Source organism: Thermobia domestica, chromosome 8, assembly GCF_964235325.1.
Source record: "Thermobia domestica chromosome 8, izTheDome1.hap1.1, whole genome shotgun sequence".
NCBI lineage: Eukaryota > Metazoa > Arthropoda > Insecta > Zygentoma > Lepismatidae > Thermobia > Thermobia domestica.
Genome location: NC_137461.1, coordinates 94,269,137 through 94,285,474, shown reverse-complemented (window position 1 = coordinate 94,285,474; position 16,338 = coordinate 94,269,137). Strand labels below are relative to the sequence as shown.

Genomic DNA, 16,338 nt, shown 5'->3' with positions numbered 1-16,338 from the left:
AGGTAAGTGCTGTATCACTGAGCCACCGTGACCCGCTTGTCTTTAAAAGAGAAAGAAAGTGAAACGTAATTATATAAAAACAAAACGATACAGATACCTTCAGTTGATAACTTGAACACGAAATTGATTAATAGAACTAATATTTCTTTTCTAGAATTCGAACATTTTTTCTCTCTCTCAGATAAATAAAGCAACAAACAAAATGTGTTCTGTCATATTTAGAAATTGATGTTCGGTTACGGTTAGTCTTCCAAGTATGTGGTTATCCATGTATGTGTGTATGTGTTTATATAACCGTAGAATACTCCCCGGACAACGTCAACCAAAGAGATGATAATTTGGCCAAACAACTATGAAAAGAGAATCGACGAACGATAAAACATCTTTGTTTTCTTAACAATGACGCAACACGGTGGAAGAGAACATTTTGCTTCAATTAACACGTGACAAGGCAAACAAAAGTGATTTTCTTTCTTACTAGTTCATCACCTCCCGACAGATGGCATTTGTTTATGTTCTCATGCGTTACGTAAATATGGGCGCTAGTCGAAGATACAGAGGCATGAAATTTAAGTGCATTTCTGTGGTTGCTACCCTATTATACTCGTATGTTAATAATATTATTTTAATATTGAAGGTTATACTTCTTTCCCTCCCTCCAGAAATATTAAAGGTTACACAAAATAAAATGGCATTCCAAGTCTCGAAAATGAGTTCTTGTTTTCTTGGTCAATTTTCCCTCCCATTTTTTCCCCATTGGATAGACTCTTCGGTGGGTATGAATGAAGTCGTACTTAAGCTCATAATAGTGAACAAAAATGCAAATATATATATATATATATATATATATATATATATATATATATATATATATATATATATATATATATATATATATATATATATATATATATATATATATATATATATATATATATAAAGTAAATTCGATTATGTTGATTGCGTAATGTGTAAGGAAAGAAAACTTTTCTGCGTAACTATTTAACATTTTCAAAAAAAAAAAAAAAAAAAACAAAACAATCTACTATTTAATGAAATAGTTTGTGTTCTCACAAGCTCCCTATTGTCAAAGAAAACGCCTTAAAATAAGCTATGATATGATAGACAACGCTTTATGTTATTTAAAAGAGAATTATTTCCTTTATAAGATAGTTTATTTTATTTTATTGATTTCTTGTGTCTTTTCAAAGCATTGAGATGGAATGCCAAGTAGACAAAACTGACCATTTTCGACACCCTTAAAAAAAAAAAAAAAAAAAAAAAAACATTTAATCGAGGCATTAGAGTCATCGAAGCTGCTCATGAGATTCGTACTGTCTATGGAGAAGAAGCAATGCCTCAAAATACTGTCCGTTGTTGGTTTCCGCGCTTCAAAACAAGAATGACATATCACCCACCAGTTGACCAACTGAGTTCAATAACAACGACTGAATGACAAAACACATATTCATCAAACAACAAGAAAATTGGTGAAGCAGAGGGATTGTGATCAAAAAATTGTAGTGAACCACTTCACTCAATAGGCAATGTTCAGAAACTCGGTGCTTGGGTACCATGCATACAGTGAGTGAAAACAACAGAAATCAACGGTTCAATATAACTGCAGATTTGCTCGCTAAATACTGTTCAACATGTCCCAAACAAAGTTTTCTTTACTGCATTCTCACTGGTGATGAAAAAGGTGCCTCTATATCAATATAAACCAGTGAAGATAATGTCTCAACCCCGACAAACAAGCTACAGCGCGAGCAACACTAGACCTTCATCTTTTAAAGAAATGTGTGGTGGGATTGGGAAGACAAGACCGAACAGGCAAAATTGCATTCTTCTGCAATACGACAATGCCTCTCCTCACATCGCGAATGTGACCAAAGCCGCGTTTCAAGAACTCGAATGGAAAGTGCTTGCCTTGTTCCCCATACTCAACAGATTTGATGCCGCCAACTTTTCATCTCTTTCGATCTCCATTCGAACGCTTTACGCCGTGTATCGTTCAATAATGACGTGGAATTGAAGGCTTGGTTGGATGAATACTTTGAATGAAAACTGGGAGATTTCTGTCGCTGAGGCATGGAAAAACTTAATTCGACAATGGGAGGAAATCATAACAACGGAGGGTATATTTATTAATTCGTTATAGTTTGTTTTAAAAAGTTCATGCATTATTTCTCAACCTAATAGCATCGGTGCTGGAAGCGAATGTTAAACCCTAATCAACAAACGCCTTTCATGCTGCTGTAGTGGCTAAAAAGCGCGCCTTTATTGTATGGGGTCAGGGGTTCGATTCCCAGTGGGAAAGCTTTGAAAGTTTAAACGTATTATAAAAAAATGAAATGAAATATTTAAATCTTACGTCCCACGGTTATGAGGCCAGGCTAAAGGAGACAGTAATGATACGAAATGGTGGAATGAAGAACGTGGAGAAAACGGGAAAACCCCGAGAAAACCCACGCACACGGTGTTTGTCCTCCAAAAAGCTCATTTGGCGCAAGTTGGGATGGACCAAGGACCCCATGCACCAGAAGCAAACGCTCTACCGCTGATCCACCGCGGCCCGCAAACGTGTTATGGTGGTTCGAATTTCAACTAAAACTGAAGTCCACCCCTCCAACAAACAAACACAACAAATCAAATCAATATACCAACAAAAGCATTAAAATTTGCTGATATCGAGTTGTGTGTACCCATTTTGGTTAGTGACTGCATGTATTGTGAAGTTTTGAATTGTGAAACTTTCCATAATCACCCGTTTGTCTATCCCTCCATTCAATCGTTATAGAGTATCAATAATTACGTTATACAACAGAACACGAAACTGCGACGGAATAAACATCTCGAGGATGCTAACGACTTTGTTTTCTAGTTCTATCTAACGTATAGAAAGCAAACCTTAATATTTTGTCCTGTCTCTCCGTTATTTTGACAGTCGTTGGGAAAGGGAGAGAAAACCATATAGAGATATCCTGTTTAGGACACCTAAGGTGCAAAGCAGTTTACATTGTCCATTGTTGAAGCAAAACAAAAATAAATACAAAATTTGTCCAAAAAAGCTCCAATACTTGATACTGCTAACATTGCAAGAACAATACAACCAAGCACGGATTATACTATAAAATCATGCAATTTCTACATCACTATAAATACTAAAGTTAATATCTTTTGTTATTTATTTTGAACAGATGTACATGCATGAACTGCACTGTAAGCGTATAATAAATTAATCCTACCTGAATTAGAACAAAAAACTAGCAATGAAGTGAGAGTATCTTGATAATTTGAGATAGAACAAAAAAGTAATATTTCCTGTCAGAGAGGATAAAGAACACCGTACCCTATTGCATCTCCACTGACATCTGGTCTTGCTTACACAAAGGATCCAGCTGCAAGGCCCTCACACCGGCTACTCATCAACAGAAGGAACACTTTCCCTTGACTCTAGCACTGGTCTGCCCCACACTCGACTGATGGTGATCGTTGCATTTGGGCCTTCACGTCAACCAGCCAACCATTTGCGATCTACAGCTCACAAATGGTTCCCTTTCTTTCTTTCTTGTCAAGAGGGAAGGCGAGGGGTGTATCAAACCTGTCGGAGGTGACATAACCTTTCTTGTCCCTTCCTCCCCTCAATTTTATACACCGCTATCCTCCCCCATCAAAAAGAAAAGAAAAATGAACAACAAAGGAAAGAAATGGGGGTTGGTTCTTGTTGCAAGGGTCCACAGACAAGTCTTACCGAAATAGATTACTCAAATAATATTATTTAAGAAAGAAAAAAAAAGTTCAAAAATAAACGCGGTCGATTTCACATCTACAGAATTCCACCCTCAAAAGTCCCGACGCTAACTGTCCTCAAGGATACCACGGGGTCAATAACCCAAAAAGGATGTTGTGGAGATGAGGGTGGGTTTTTAACAACATCTAATAACCTCAAACACACAAAATTGTTTCCAAAAGTAGGGGATATAAAACAAAATTATTACACCATACGCTTGACGATTTTCATATTTTTCATTAGAAAGTTGAAATCATTCTAGACGTCGCGCCAATCACAGTACTAAATTTTGTATGCATCATTAGCTATCCATGTAGTAGCTGCGTAAGCTTGTATTTCGGTAGGTATTTTGGAATTTTCGATTTCAATGTTCAAAACCTAATGCTATTGTTTATTATCTACTTTGATATATTTATTTATCTTGTGATTTTGAATTAACGTAAATTCGTGATGGCCAAATGGCGACCCGTAAGTATGTTCCATTTGGTCGGCGAATAAAAACGAAAAAGCGTGTAATTGGTTCTTATTTTTAACTCCATGCATAGAGTGCATCACAATATACCTGAATCCAAATGTGACTTTTAACTGTGAAACATTTCCTTTAATCCTTGCTTACTAAGACCATTCTACAAGGTGGAAGAGTTAGTACTGGGCCTTTTCTTTAAAATAAATAAACAATGAAAACGGGAAAATGCAGATTTCATGTAACTGCTTCTAACCGTAGTTCAGGCTTTAGTTGGCCTAGAGATTTGAAACACGAAGCAAAATATCTAGAATAGAACAAAAATTCTGAAAGTGTTTGACTTATAAAGATTCTGCGAACCGTTGCCTCAGGGAAGAAGAAAATGGCTTCCGAGTATGATTTTTATATCGTCATGGCTCCCAGCACGGAGGAAAATGTCTTCATTACTCGAATTGTGCTTTCATTCCACAATTGAGAATTTACTAGCATTAAGAGTTGTAGTAAAAAAAAAAAAAAAAAAAAAAAAAAAAAAAAAAAAAAAATCATGTTATACTTGTTTTATGAAAATGTATGATTGGCATAAAAGGCATGTGACAATAAAGATTTTTTTTTAAAATGAAAATATGAAACGCTAAATAATTCCATTATTAAAATATAAAGGCTGGTAGACTGTTTTATAGCCTAATTTATTCATTTTCTTGACAATACTCCTTAGACAAATCATTGCATTAATAACATAAATGGTATAGGTACACAGAAAAAGACAACCCATCAGGACCCCCCCCCCCAAAAAAAAAATCGCGCCCGATGTACCAGGAGAAATTAAGCAAACTGCAATTAGAAGAGTACAGTGAAAATACGAATATCACATTTAAACCAAACTTTTGTACTGATATTCACTGGTCAGAGCAACACGAACAGAAACAGCGCTGATGTAATCTTTATATATTTTTTTTTCTTTCACCACCATCCTCTCTCTGCGTTTTTTTGTGATTGCACTCAGAAAAAGATGATTTTGTTTTCGTATGATTGATATACTTTAACAGCGGCTAAGAATAGGATAGATACCATTGGAGTCATGGACCGAAATAAACAAACAGTACAATATTATACTCTTGAACCAGAAGGCATACTCTAATGACTAAATTACCGTGTGCGTAGGTTTCCTCGCGGTTCTCCCTTTTCCTTCCACTTTCTTCATTCCACCATTTCCTTCATTTCTCATCATTACCGTCTCCTTTAGCCTAGCCGGCATTACCGTGGGACATAACACGTTAAGATTTCATTTCTAATGACTACATTTAAGCAGAGAAGGTATTGCGTCTATATCCTCGACTACAGCGCTGGATTAAGGGGTAACAAACTCAGATCTAACAGGAATCCAGACATACGTAGTGAATGTGCGATCACACACCACCCAAACATCAAGCAGTAGGCAATAGGTCTACATGTGCTGTACACCCAATTCCAACCTCTGTTCCTTTCCTATAGTCCAACCTCTGTTCTTCATCTTTCAGAAATAATAATAACATAATAATAATAATAATAATAATAATAATAATAATAATAATAATAATAATAATAATAATAATAATAATAATAATAATAATATGTAATGGCCTTAGCCAGTTTATCAAATTCTCTCCTCTAAAATTGCTTTTTGAGAGGAATGTTGGACGTAAGTTATGTTTGGAATATTATAGACAAATAATTACTTTCTGAAGTACATACTATATTTTGCAATCATGCCAATAACAATGCTTTCAAGAAATGTAAAATCATTTTTTTCTATCGGAAAAATAATTTAAATTATCAAAACGGTTAGACTAGTATTTCTTATATTGATGGATTATTCTTCCTTCCCCTTTGGATATAATGGTTAACACGCATGAATTTCGTGCATCTGTTCTGTACGGAGTTACTGGGTTCAATTACTTGTAGAAGTACACAGTTTATTAGTATTGACTCAGGAACGTCGTCAAATGAGCTGATCACACATTGCTCATTTCAACCTGCGGGTTGGCCATAATTATTAATTCTTTGTGGCCTGTAGCATCAGAATTATGGATTCACAAAATGCTATTCAAGTTACATTTACCATTCGCCTTGCTTGGTAGGCAGCCTATTTCACATGACTGATGCTGTTACGTATTTACATCAATGCATATCTTCTTATTCTATGCAAACTCATTATTTAAAATAAAACGAACTTGATTTGCTATTCGCAATGTAATAAACACAACAGTTCACGCACTTCTTTCAGAATAATGTTTTTTAGTAAACAGTGTTACAGTAGGGATCCATTTCTCATAAGACTGTGATAGCTATTCTGGCATCTAGCATTGGAGTCACGTTCATTGGATGTTTGATGCACTCATGAATAGTTTGTTAGCAACCCGAAAGAGGTCGCTGGGAAAGAGGGGCAGAGGAGACGCGATCTGTGTATTGAAAATGCATTTTACTTTTACGACATGACGCTTTATATACGTTCCCCCACGTACAATACGTATAAAGTCTTGCGTTTAGAACAGGAAACGTTTTTTTTTTTTCAAAAGAAAAAATGAAGTAGACGGGATAGCTTTGGAAGGGGTTGGTTGCAGTGGTGCCGGTGATGATGTATTATTTTCGTCGTCTATATAAGGGTCAATGACCTCGTAAAAAAAGGGGGCGGTGGAAAGGACTTTTCTTTCCCTCCAAAATCCTCGATCAACCTCCATTGGCTTCATGGCATTTCTTCCACACTTTTTCCCCCTTTCTTTTCAACCAACCCCTATGAGAGAGGGGAAGGAGGGGAATAGAAAAGAAGACGGGACAGACTTGGAATATAAACGCCACGTTTGTTCGTACTCAATGACAAAGACTCGTTCACATGTCACAGTAATACGACGGATCCTATTTACAAACTATGACTGCTAGCATACTCATTTAGCTGTTGGTCATCAGGTCAAATCGAAGTAGACTTTTTTTTATTTTAAAAAAAAACGTAATTGAATTTCGGAAGATTTTAGATATTTCCTTGTAACCTCTTCCCACATTTTAAGAATCTTTTATTACATTAAAAAAAAAACTTATTAAAAACTAATTGATTATTGGCTTTAAAAGAAAAGGAAGGAAAATATAATACGATACTTCAATTAAACAGTAATTCTACCTTGCGACATTTCGATATATCAAATCGATACTTTGTAATGGAAACATCAGTGTCTCTTTCACGCATATTTCTTGAAAGCTTTCCCTCCCCCTCCCCGCGCTACGATAAATTAATATATTTTAGATATTTGGGCAACGAATTTTAGTTGTCCAAATTCCCATTGGGGATGCGGTGGGTCAATGGTGTGTTTTAAATTGTTTTTGATATTTCTGTATTCATGATCCTGTTGAGAGTGGTAGTCATTAAAAGCATCAAATAGGAAAGAAGAGTCAGATACGAAGCGGTAAAGCGCTCACTTCTAATGTGTTGGGACACTGGTTCAATCGCAGGTGAGGTGATCCATATGTGTTTTCTCTGGGTTCTCTCGTTTCCTCCCATATTATTCTTCCATGGGAGTTTATTAGCTCTTAATTCAAGTAGTTCCCGAGTCACCTCTTGATTCTTGAGGAAAAGGGGGCACGGTGGCTCAGTGATAGAGCGTTCATCTCTGATACGTGGGGTCCCTAGTTCCATCCCAGCTCACATCAAGTGGGCTTCGTGGGTTTTCTCGGAGTTATCCCGTTTCCTCCCACTTTATTCATTCCACCATTGCATTCATTTCTCATCATCACCTTCTCCTTTAGCCTAGCTGGAATAAACGTGAAACGTAAAACTGAAATATTTCATTTCATTTTTAGATCTGCCTACTGGGAATCATATAGTCAACCATATGCCAGCCACTTGGCCACAAGGGAATTTACAAAATTATCGACCGTAAAATCTGCTTATTTGGCTTCAATTTGTGAATCTGCAATTTCCGTAAGACATATTGGCTACATATATTCGTAGAACTTCGACGCACTCAAACTTTAATTCACTGCCCGGGGGATCGGACGAGCGAGTGGTGCTTTATTTCTCTGTTTTTAATACATTGTTGAATTCACCTCCATGTTGACTATCTAAACTGAACACTTGTGATGACACGTGCGGGATCTTTTCAATTTTTGGGGACCCGCCCTTTACTATTGTTATACGTCCGAAGTGTCAGAAGGATACCAAGAGAAATAACTGCTCTAAAAATACAGCAAGAGTAGTACCATTTATTTCATTTTCAGATCCATTGCTGGCATCAAGAAACTTGTGCCTGTTCTCGGTGAAGCCTCTTTCTCTTCACTCATGCTACAAATCCCAAACGAAACGGCGGAGACAGGCCGCATGTCTTTTTCTTTTTCTTTTTCACGTTTTCCTGCATTTTGCTTCTGGTGAACACTTGCAGCAGATTAGGACAAACAGTGAGTGGTTTTAGATGGAATGCATGTAAAGATCAAATATATATCTGAAATACGGTATTCCATGCGAAATACGGTATTTTTTATTTTTTATTATACCGTATTTCGCATGGAATTAGTGTGTTGAATTTACAAAATTATAATGAAAGTATGGAAGTGGCAAATTAAGATCGATAGCAGGAATTATAATAATAATAATAATAATAATAATAATAATAATAATAATAATAATAATAATAATAATAATAATAATAATAATAATTATTATTATTATTATTATTATTATTATTATTATTATTATTATTATTATTATTATTATTATTATTTGCTATAATCATTATTCACGAAATCCAAAATAATATGCTAATACGTAACAAGTTACTGCATTAAGTTAGAAATATCATATGATTATCTATAATAGATTTTACCAGTGGTAGATCTTGAAAGAAATTACGTCGGTATAAAAAAAAAAGTTCGTCTCTACAAGCTAAAGAGTAAAATTACATAATATCCTAATTGCTGTACACAAAAATTACACTACGCAATTTCCCTTGTCTTGAAAAAAAATATTTTTACTGATATGCCTTCTCTCAAGCATCACCATTGATATGTTTTGAAATACTCTTTATATTGTTTAAATTTGCCATCGGGTTTTTCTTCTAGAAAAATTTACCTGAGAAGGGGAGGACAAAACCGAAATGTGAGAGGACCTCAATGGAACCGCTATTTGCAATTTAATTTATTTCAACTCCGGATTTGCATCCCATAGTATGCCTGGAAGCAGGCACGCACACAGATTTTTGGTGAGTGGGGTCCAATACTATAAGCCATTGCGTCTACGTAGAATTGAACGAATATTATTCTGCACTCGAAAATGCGATAAGTAATTGTAAAATATTTCTACCTATATCTAGGTATTTTCAGAAAAATTAGATACAAGTGCGAGATTGTTTTTAAAAGAGAAAAAATACCGATGAAGTGTAAGATTAAATTTGCATGCTACATCAATCATTTCCCTGTTAATCAAGTATAGTTATAGTGAGAAAGTGTATAATAGAAATGTATGTTGAGTTAGGAAGTTTTTTTTTGGGGGGGGGTCGAACCCGGTGAGCCCCTCCTCCTTCCTTAGTGGATGTACCCCTGTGTGGAAGAATCACTGCCACCAATAAAAGTTTGGGTAGTTTTCAAAGCCATTTGTGATGAAAAGTAGCATCACAGTTTCGTGTTGGTGGGAATCAACTACTTTTGAACGAATCGTTCTAGGGAAGTGAAAACATAATATATATAAATAAGTTTTCCGTTCCGAAACTCATTCAGATGATAACATTTCTTATTTTTAGAATGTTTCTTTTCTTTTGTTGTTACTCGTGCTATTATAAATAGATGTATAGATCGTCCTGCTGTCCATCGGCCTAGACAAATTGTATATGTTGCCAAACAGGCCATATCAAAGGGGTCAAACATGTTTATAACTAGGAAGGATGCTGTTCTATTTGCAGAATAATAATAATAATAGAGAACTACCTTGTACTGCCGACAAACAGATACTGTACAGAAGACTAATATTATAGTTGTTTGCTCAAAAGACAGTCCATGTTTAAATTGTAGTCTGTTGACCCTGCCACTAACAAAAGATTTTACCTGCGTGAACTATAAATAAATAGCAAAACATGTCTCAGTGAAAGTGATTTTGAAAACACCCTCAGATTACACATGCCCAGGTAATACTACAAGAAGAAAGGCGGATTTAAGTCCTTGAACGAACAAGTTTTATCTGCGAACAGGACAAGAACATCGGCTATAGGCTACGTTGTTCCTCAAGTAAACTAGAGAATGGATTTGTTTTCTACGCGTCTTACAAAAAAATACAATACTTTTAAGTGTTATTACATACTAGCTATAAAAGTCATGAAATTTTAGGATTCAAGGTTTAGATTTTTGGGCTTTCGGCATCTGTGGCCATGTTAGCCCGTCACGTTTGAGGGATGACGTCCCTCGGCGAACACACTATCCGGAGAAATAGGAGGAACAAAAGATTGGGGAGGGAAGGAAGCGGCCTGGGACCTATATGTTAGGTACCACCCCGGTATTTGCCTGGTGTGATTGAGGAAAATCCAGGAAAACCTCATTCAGGATAGCTGGCCTGAATAAGCTTTTTACACTTTTTCGACCAAGTAGCCCCACCGGGAATCGAACCCGGGATCATGAAATTTTGTTCTGTAAAATACAATATATGATAGCGTGTTAAAGGGCAAGGCTTACTACAGTAAACTTTTAAATTCAAAGTCCAAACAGAAACGAAAAACGTTCGAATTATCCAAAATTCGAAATATCCAAAATTATTTTAAATACCTGAAATCAAACGATCAATACTACTGTGCATGAAATAATAATAATAATAATAATAATAATAATAATAATAATAATAATAATAATAATAATAATAATAATAATAATAATAATAATAATAATAATAATAATAATAATACGCAATTCGGATATAAATTAAGCCACACGCTTCATGGAAATCAAAGTACAATACCATGGATACACATACACTGAATTAATACACAAAATCAGGTACACGAGTGAGAATTTTTACTATCTGTTCTCAAGTAAAGGAGTTTGTGATGCTTCATTTCCTTTTGATTTGATTGTTTTTACACAACCAACAAAATCCCCCAATTCCATTTATTGTGTGAAATGCGTCATTAGAAACATTTTTGTTCGACATTCAATAAATCTTAAATTTTCAACCATTTCGGAAAGTTTAAATGAATTTGCCACACGATATTTCTTTACTTCATTGCCTATCTCGTCTTCCTCTTTTTTTTTTTTTTTTTTTTTGTAACAATCGTAAGATGGTAATCTATTATTTGTATCATCTATATATGTTTGGTATTCTCAGCTATAGCATGTGATACGCAATTCATTTGAATTCTATTTCTTTCTGTCTTCTTTGGTCGAATATTCAATTTAAGAGAATCACAGGGACAGACCCTGAGGGCCGATTGTGACTCGCGGACCACAGTTTGAGAAACACTGCACTAATATCGGGCGATTGGAAGACTATCTGTATCGGGTTCGATTCACGCTTAGGATATCGGTATTATGTGTTGTTGTCTCGTCTCACCATTTATTTAATTGTAAAAGTAAATAAATAAATAAATAAACACTGCTAAAGACAGTAAAAAGGATCACAGGTAGAAGTTTCAATTTCGTCCGATAGATGTCAAACGCTGGAAGACATTTGCTGCCATCTATGAGCGATACAAACTAAACTCCTGGCGCAACAGAACTGAGGAAGCCAATCAGCGAGCTTGTTGGACTCATACCTTTCGGGTGGTCAAGGATATCGATTCCCTTTTCAATTAATTGTAGCTTTCTAGACCGTTCGCTATATCTTTCTTTCAAGTAGCTCCCAATTTGTCCTCACGATGTTAGTTGAATGCCGCAATACCAACACCATTCAAAAACAAATGAATACGAACGGTTGAACGTAGTCACCGTTACCCGTGACAAAGTTGACGGATTGACGGACGCTCCGAGACGGATTGACGGATTGACAAACGAGATAATCGCTCTAGCTATCTATTACAGTGTTTCTCACAGCGTGGGTCGCGGGCCAGTTTTTTGTGGGTCGCGAGAGGTTTTCCCTTTTAATTATATATAAAAAATATTTTGATGAAGAAACATATGTTGTGAAGTATTATTCAAAAATGAAAATTGGAAGCGTTTGTTACTGAGGTGAAGAGTAAGTGGTTACTCAGAGCTCTGCCCTGTTCAGTCTGTACAGTCAGTCGAGATGCTAGGTTCTGATGGGAAGAGAGTGCATGAGTCAAAACTAGGTAGGGCATTGCGTCGGGAGTAGTGTTGGCTCTGTTACCTTTCTATGGAAACATTTTAACTGTCTTTGCGCATGCGTACAATTTCATATGATACAGTTATTAAGAAAGAATGTCAATGTGTATTTGAATAAAAGTAGACGGGTCACAAAATACATTTCATTATTTAATGTGGATTGCAGTAACAACAAGTTTGAGAACCATTGATCTATTTTAAAAAATCGTTTTAGTTGAAGAATCACCTGTGGAGCAACGGACGTACTAACATTACAGTTATTAAAATGTACAGATTTAGAATAGATCTGCAAAATTTCGGTCTACACTTCTAATAAAAGTAATAACCCTCATTCTCTGCACATAAAAAATCCGGAATCTACTTGACTTTTGAAGTGGAAAAGACTCAAACAAGAGACTTCGGTATTCCTTCAGCTCTTACTAAAAGGATATTCTTGGCTTCTTTCTGCTGATTGAGAGCACGTGCCTGGTTCTTGTAAGTAATGACTAACCACGGTAGCCGACGGCCGACACTTACACCAAGTCATTACGGAATCTTAGAAGGAAAAAAAAAGGGTAATTTCTTCTGGTGAGTTCTTTTGCTCAATTCTTTCAACATCTTCCGAAGCAGGTGCACCAAAAACATCACCTGCATGATGAAATTCGTGTGCGACCCATTAAAATAAAAAAAGAGGGGAAGTTAATGACCTGTAAACAATGACCTGTATTGGTTTAGTTTTATTTTATTTTATTATTTCTTTTTTAGAAATAAATTTTAGTGACTTCAACAATTGTTTGTATAAGTTTACTATGAAAAATAAATAACATTAAGTTCTACAAGATGTTTTTCGAGATCGAGAACACGGCCCAATAAATACTGGCATTAACAAATAATTATGGTAATTGTCAGATGATGAGGACCGATAGGGTCGGTAAGTAGTACAAACGACTAAGAGTAAACATAATTTAGAGATCATGTTTTTTTTTTTTTTCTTAATTTAATAACATTTATTTAGATAATATTCCTCTTTGGAATTAGATCTGAAATATATTTTAAAAAATGTTTATTTCAACGTTTTAAGAGAGGATACAGGGGTAATATGGATACCTCTAGAATGGAGCTTGCGTTTAACACAGGCCATAAGCACTTTTAGCTGTATAGCTCTACTCTGTAAGTTCGAAATAAAAACTGTTCATCTGTCTGCCCGTGTGTCCATCCGGGAGATACAAGACATCAAGATCTACTATTTAATGGATCACCAAATTGGTCAGGGTGTACCACGGGCGGATCCAAGATGGACTTCTCACGGACTGAAATAAACAACCTGCGACACAACCAGTGTCGGATTGGTCAACTTGAGGGTCCTTAAACGCCCCCCGCCATATATACCTATACCTAGGTATATATATATATATATATATATATATATATATATATATATATATATATATATATATATATATATATATATATATATATATATATATATATATATATATATATATATAACTTAACATGTCAGTTACAAAATATGATAAGTGATAAAATCATATTTTTTTGTATTAAATAAATATGAAGTACAAAACAGATCGCAAAACAGTTACAACAATACTGAGACAATCAAACGTAATCGTGAAGTTACTTCAGTCACTTTGTCAGTTGTTTACGCAGTTCTTCACTTGATGAGGTAATTAAGTCAATTACTTTTTCTTTATGTACATTCTGGAATAAATCTTTTTCTATAAACATAAAAAGTAAAGGAGAAAAATAGTTTTCTTATCATATATCTTTGTCTAGTTTTACCAATTTTCCATTTAGAAAATGCTCTCTCACACGTGACTTGAGTACATGGGAGGGTAGGAACAAATTTGAAAACAGTGTACAAATTACTAAACAGATCATTCTGTTCTGAAAGCTGAAACAGAAGAAAAAAATGTACATGATGGCTATTTAAAGCACTTTTGATTGTTAACATTTTCATTTTTTTTCACACTCAGTTTGTGTGTCACATTCATTTCTGCTTTTAGACTCAAGTTCGCTATCCCTGCGGGGCTCCTCGGTCCTGGGGCCCTTGGCGATGGCCAAGTAGCCAACTTGGCCAGTCCGGCACTGGACACAGAGAGTAGAGTTTGTTGTCTAACCCGAAGAGTTTCTGAGATTCTCTCTCTATATATTTTGAACCTCTATAACGTGAATCCGTAATTTCCCCTGAATAAAATAATAATAATAATAATAAACGACTTTGCACGCAATATATTTGATGAAGGTCTGTGTATAAAGTTTGGTGCTCTAGGTGACTTCTTTCCATGCGAAAATCTGAATGACACACATATATACATACACAAAAGTTCAGTACGTAAAATAACGACGGATCCCACACACTAACTTCTTGACAGATGCTAACAAGACTAGCGTATGAAATTTTATGATTACGTCGGAAAAATACGTCAGTGTATGACTTCCGTATTATAACCGTAACTTACTCATAAAGCTTCCACTGGTACAGCTTCTTTAAAGTATCTGTCCATTACATTGAACTATTGTGCTATTAGAAAAAAAAAATGAAAAGTTTTCATGACTGATGTTAAACCATAGGGTCTACTAACTGTATGCATTCCTGCAACCTTCCTTGCAAAAGACTCGGGTTTGATTCCCAGCTGGAGCTTATGTGGTTCAGATCCCTCGTTAAACTGTAGGTCCACGTCTCATATAGCCTCACTGCTGAAGAGGAAATTAAATTTCAACCAACCACTCGTTGTACGTCTCAATACCTACCTAATATTTACAAGTTGAAGTTCGCTTGCAGATATGATGCATTGCATTATATTTTTGAAAGTATGTAGCCTACTACGATTCTACTCTTTAGACTAAAGAAAAATTACGAGAAATGAATAATAATAATAATAATAATAATAATAATAATAATAATAATAATAATAATAATAATAATAATAATAATAATAATAATAATAATGAAATTGCATCTCCAAAGCTTAAAATGGCTTCTTAACAACGTGCTCAAGCATAAGAACATGATTATATAACCTACATTTCTAGAAGGATGCGGTCGAAGTATTAGTAGTGCTGTAATTCTTCTGATCCTTTCGTGACGAACGTGCGTGTTTGCTTGGCAACATTGAACGACGGAATGCACAGGATTGATGTGCAACAGCCAAGACGTATGCACACGTGACCGTGAACAACATAGAGCACGTGACCAAGAAAAATTGAAAGTAAAAAAAATACTATTCAATAAGTCAGATGATATTGCAAAAATAATACATTCAACCGTTAATAATATTGGGATTGGATAGATTTGATTAAGGCAGGCAGGCGTTATCCACATGTAAAACATGAAACATTGCAATCTAACCTGCATTAACAATTTATATTGGGTTGTTGTTTTGAAAGTTAATACCATATCTCTTGTGAGCATCAAGGAAAATTAACATGGAATGTGAATAATATGGCTTCCCTCCAAAACTCGAGTCCAGGTCTCCAACTGCGAAGACATAGCTATACATTTAGAATTTAGCCACGATAAGGTCCTATTAATTTTTGTTTTATATATTGGAAACATTTAGATCTATTTGTACGACCAGGCACCACTTAAAGATCATAGTAACATACTCAATATTTTGGCGAATTGAGAGCTTAGTGTTAACTAACGCCTTGTCAAAATTAAATGTTCATTTTGTAAACCAGGGCCACATCTCTTTATTTCGAAGGACAAAATTGCAAGAAAACTTTGGTGCGTGGGGTCCCTGGTTCGATCCCAGCCTGCGCCAAGTGGATTTTGTGGTGGACAAATACACGTCGTGCG

The 16,338-nt window shown here is 35.4% G+C and overlaps 1 protein-coding gene across 3 annotated transcripts in view; it reads right to left on the bottom strand.

Moving 5' to 3' along the window:
• Window positions 1-16,338, bottom strand: part of LOC145693087 (ankyrin repeat and SOCS box protein 6-like) — a 161,851-nt gene that overhangs the window by 38,087 nt on the left and 107,426 nt on the right. Inside the window, exon 1 of one of the 3 annotated variants that reach the window (XM_081768769.1) lies at window positions 3,353-3,529. The exons of 1 other annotated variant lie outside the window; for it this stretch is intronic. The gene's annotated coding sequence lies outside the window, so the exon portion shown is untranslated. Of the gene's footprint in view, window positions 1-3,248; window positions 3,530-16,338 lie in introns of those variants that run through there. One more of the 3 variants, XM_081768770.1, reaches the window with a different exon arrangement.